Here is a 5521-nt window from a genome sequence, read left to right as displayed (position 1 = left end):
CATCAGGGTCCATAATCCCTTGGCGCTTCATCTCCAAGGGTTAGGGTTTTGGATTTTTAGGATTTCTCATTGTTTCTTCATGATAAAAAGGCCTTGGGCCTCATTGTAACATAGTTCATGAATTCATGTATCCATCACATCTATTCTCAAAGATACACTACCATTGTTCGAGCTAGTTTTCTTTCATTCTACGTGCAAACAATTTCATCATTTATATCTATTAACTGAAGCTCAAATTGAATCATTGTATATCTGTGTTTGATTTTAAATCTGTATTTTGTTTCATTAACTTCTTAAATTCTGGTTACTCGTATCGTAATTGTTTTCTCTTTCTCTATTTTTTTATGTGTCCCCAACTAGGTCGAGGTTTAAGGGGTTGGGACTCAAGTTGTTTTAGCTCTTGTGATACTAGCCTCACGTACCCTAATAACCTCCTATGGTGTAGGAAAATAAACATGAGGGAGAATAATGTCCTATCAAATCGTTTCTCAAAGAAGCACTTGAGCAACAAAGGAACAAATTGATGGATAATTTTTCCTAGCTTCTTAAGTAGATACCAATAGGTGACGCATCTTCATCCAACCACCACTTTAGAGAAACCACCCCTTTAAGGTAAAATTTAATTTTGATATTCCTATACTTGAAGTCTAAATAGATGCAGATGATCTAGCTAAATGGTTAAATTTACTAGAAGGATATTTTTCGGTCTATACTTTTTTGGATATAGAAAATATTTATTTCTCTCTCCTTAAGGCCACCCTCCATGTCAAGGACTAGTAGGAAAATTACTATGAACAAAGGGCCATGGAGGAATCCCCACTATTTACAATCGCACCGTCTTGGAACACTTTTAGGGACGTTGTTAAAGAATGATATTTTCCTGTTGGAAGCTATGAAGAAAAGTACGTAATAGGAAAGGGACCAAGAGGTGCCAAAGTTTGAATATCTTTCATATCTTATGCATGAAGTTGGGTATCAAGGACTTTGAGTGACATCTGATGCTCAAGTATCATGGTTTTCTGCATAAATACATATAGGAGTAAATGGAGTTCCTCAACATCTCCTAGCTTGGTCCAACATAACCATATGTTATCAAAACTAAGCAAAAATTTAAATAGACGAAGAGAGAATCTGGATCCTTGAATCCAAAATAGGTTAAGCACACCCCTAAACCATAGAAAAAAGGATAGATCTAAGGTGGAACACCCCAAAACAACCCATCAAAGCCACAAGGAGAGAATAGTAATAGGAAGATGAAGAAAAACATGGGAAAGTGGTGTGAGTTCCATAAGAGCCCCACTCATAACACAAATGAATGTCACACAAAGCAGTCACTAATATCCAAAATGAGAGCTTTAGAGTCATCTCCAAGTTCTGATTATAAACCAAACCCTAACAAGTGGAAACAAAAATTATTGATGTAGAACCCAACACCACCACTGCCACCACCAAGGTCCAACAAAGTGCGCTCAAAGATCCAGAGGAAGATGAGGATCTCTTCTACTCACAAATGTGGGTAAAGGGAACTCCACGGAATTTCATTTTCAACTGTGGGATTCAAAAGAACATTATCTCATCAAAGGTAGTTAAGTGGTTGTGCCTGCTTGCAACACCACACCTACAACCGCATACTATTGGCTAGCTCCACTAAGAGTGAGATCTCTACGTCGTTCAACAATGTTGCATGCCCTACAAAACCAAGCCTGACATGGGCGAGGTATTATTTTATTTTTCTCCCCTTGAATTTTATGATGTCTTTTTAGACCAACCATTCTCATGGAAGCACATGTTATGTACGAGTCTAGACCTTGTATTATTATTATTACTTTGGGAAAAAAATTATACAAGATACTAGAGGTAGCCTCGCCTATGTCATTTCTTTGATCTCTGCTAAGAAATGTTGTAAGATCATCTCGCATATTGGGAAATTCATTTTCTTCCATATTCGGTTTCAAAGGGGAAGAGTGTGGCCTCCATGGCCTCTAGAAAGAGCTCATTTGTGTAGTAGAAGTATGTGGATAAGGTCATGGAAGAGTACAGGGACCTATTATCCTCACCCATGGAGGTACCTTTGAACTATCAAGTCAATCATTTAATCGATCTAAGCCCCAGAGCACCTCTACCTTAGGCACCAATCTATCACTACTCTCTTTTTAAAATGAGGAAATCAAGCAAAAGACATAGGATTTAGTACAGAAAGGGAATATTTGATGAAGTTCCTCACCCTGCAAAAGCCTAGTTGTACTCAATGCAATAAGGAAGGGACATGGAGACTTTGCATTGATTATTAAGATCTAAACAAATTATAGTCAAGAAAAAAATACTTGATTCTGTGGATTGATGAGCTTCTCAAATAGATCAAGGGGGCCAAGTGCTCTAACAATATTGATTTAAATTTTGGCTATCACCAAGTTTGAATACAACACACAGATGTGTGGAATACCTCCTTCAAGTCCAAGGAGGGTAATTTTGAGTGTTTGGTCATGCCCTTCAGTTAGAAAACTTCCCTCACAAATTTCATAGATTGATGGATGACAACTTGCGGCCTTTCACTAATGCGTTCATGGCTATATATCTAGATGACATCACCATCTTCAAAGGACTTGGTAAAATAACTTGTAACATATTTGGTAGGTGCTTGACACTCTATGGCAACAAATCCTATGTGTTGACATGGAAAAAGTATCCATTGGCATGGGCAAGGTCCAATATATGGCTTTCATTATTGATGAGGAAGGTGTGAATATGGATCCAGCTAAGATCTAAGTTAGTCGAGATTGTTTCACCCCAAAAACTCTAACAAAGCTTTGCAATGTCTTGTCACTTTCCAATTTCTATCAAAGGTTCACGTTGGGGCTCTCTTATATCATTTGGCCCTTAAGTCAAGTTCCCAAGGGTGGGGAAAAAGTAAAGCTTTTTTTGGTTTGATTCATAACAGAAGGAATTTGTTGAAATGAAACATCATGTTTACTTTGCACCATTCCTAAGCTTTTTAGACCTGCAACAACCATTTGAGATTAAGACATATGCCTTTGACTCTGTTATTGGTGTAGTCCTCACTAAAAAAGTGCATTCGATGGCCTATCATAGTGAGACACTCTCTAATACTATTTCAAGATGCATCACCTATGATATGGAAACATACTCCATCATGTAGGCCTTTTGATAACAGAAACATATCATCATCCTCTTCAATTTATATAGATAGAAGGCAAGTTTGAGAATGATCGCCATCATAAATGGCCCACATATCTGCAAAAATTCCATTTGAACATTAAATATAAGAAGGGTATCACCAATCATGTTGTAGTATGCCTCAGTTGGGCCTTGATCTGTACTTCTCAACTCTTGTCGGCAAGAGTACCTTGGATGGCCGCATCTATACAACATTGACTCGGAACTCACTGTCATCTACAAGATGTTGATGATTGGGACGCTAGTTCTAGATTTCCACCTTCAATATGAATTGTTGTGCTGCCTGAGACACATTTGCAATCCTTCAAGTGAGCATGCTTAACAAATCTGGGGGGCACATCATATTTGGGTCATATGGAATTTTGGTGTCGCAAAGACAGTGACAGTACTACATAAGTATTTCTATTGGCCAAAAATATGACAAGATGCTCAAAAGTATATCATATCTTTCACTACTTATGTCATCACCAAACCAACCATTAATAATCAAGAACTATACACCTCTCTGACTACTCCTAACCAACCTTGAGAATGCATCTCAATAGATTATATGTCTAGAATTCCTTCTACCAAACATGATAATCGTGTATTTGTGGTCATTGATATATTTTCGAAGATCACTATTCTAGCTACTTACAAGAAGAGTATCATAGTAGAATTGACTTCCAAGCTCCTTTTCGAATGGGTGTGGGTGCATTTTCGGATCCTGCAAACCATCATATCAAATCAGGATAACATGTTGTTAAGTGCATTGTGGTTGAGTCTCTAGTCATTGTTGGACACCAAGCTCACCAAGTCAACTTCCTTCCACCCACAGGCTTATGGTCAAATAGAGGTCATCAAGAATATGATCATGCACATTTTACTCATGTATAACTCTAATGGTCCATGAACATGGGCTGAATTTCTGCCCTATGTTCAACACAACTACAATAGAGTTATCCAAAGCTCAATTGGTCATAACCCCTTTCAATTAGCCTTGGAATTTCAGCCATTGTCACACACTGATCTTGCATTGCCCCCTTGTAACTACACAAGTAGAATATGCACATGTTCAATCTGAAGCTGATAAAGCTACCAAGTTTGTTGAATGAATTCAAGACATTTTCCAATAGGTCCATCATATATTGCACAAAGCCAACGATAATTAAAAACAATGTCATGATCAACACCACGTGACACACAAGTTTTAGGGGGGGGATATGGTTTGGTTATATTTGCAGAATAAATGCCTTCTAGGGGACCATCGTAAGCTTCAAAATCTCTGCTATGAACTTTACACCATAACAAAGGTGGTGTGTGACAACACTTTCGACCTAAGTATCCCCCCATTCCTTGGCTTGCACCAAGTGTTCAATGTGCACCGCCTTCGGCCATACTTTCCACTATTGTTGGACATATGAGAAATTTTAGAGTAGCTGACACCAATAGACCTGAACCTAGATTGCATTGAATAGGCAACAACTGATCAAGTCATGGACTCACAAACTAATAATACCCACTAATAGAGGATCCAATTGTATCGGGTTGTCAAAGTAAGCCAGCTCCTGCACCAAGGCAAGTGGCTCACTAGAGACCAAGTTCAAAAGAACTATCTCGTTCTCATAAAGGCACTAAACACCAGTGGAGATAGTTTATTCCTAAGGTGGGGGGTAGGAGGGTTGATCCAGGTGGATATTGGTTTTCAGCCACCTATTCCACTAACTCACAACATGATTTTCCTATTTTGGTAGTTTTCTATTTTTGGCAGTTTTCAAGTCCTAAGGTTATGGAGTCGTTTTGAGGCCCCGAATGTTTTTTTGACAAAATGGGTCCATACCAATATAGGAAATTAGAAGTTTTTTTCCTCAGATAAAACTTTCCAATGGGCTATTTTGTGTGCCAACCAGAGATCGTATGCTAAAGTTATGACCTCGAGAAGTTGACGTTCCAACTTACCCCATCGAGGCTCATAAGCCTTTGGTGCTTTATCTACAAGGGTTAGATTTTTGGATGTTTATGGTTTCTCATTGTTTATTCATGATAAAAAGGCCTTGAGACTCATTGTAATATAGCTCACGATGGTGTTTTACCATCACATCTCTTCTTAGGGATAAGCTACCACAAGTCAAGCTAGTTTTGTTTCATTCTGTATGTAAACAATTTCAACATTTCTATTTCTTAATTGAAGTTCAGTTTCACGGTATCTTTGTATTTGATTTTAAATTTGTATTTCATTTCATTTTATTCTTAAATTCCAATAATTCATAGAATGAGCAACCTGCCATACCCATTTCTAGTTTAACCTGGTACAAAATCAACTACTCATATCATTTCCCACCATCAT

The sequence above is a fragment of the Pinus tabuliformis genome, chromosome X (assembly GCF_031772625.1).
Source record: "Pinus tabuliformis cultivar Carrire ecotype Pingquan chromosome X, CPIR1, whole genome shotgun sequence".
In the NCBI taxonomy this organism is placed as follows: Eukaryota; Viridiplantae; Streptophyta; class Pinopsida; order Pinales; family Pinaceae; genus Pinus; species Pinus tabuliformis.
Note: the sequence above shows the minus strand (reverse complement) of the source record.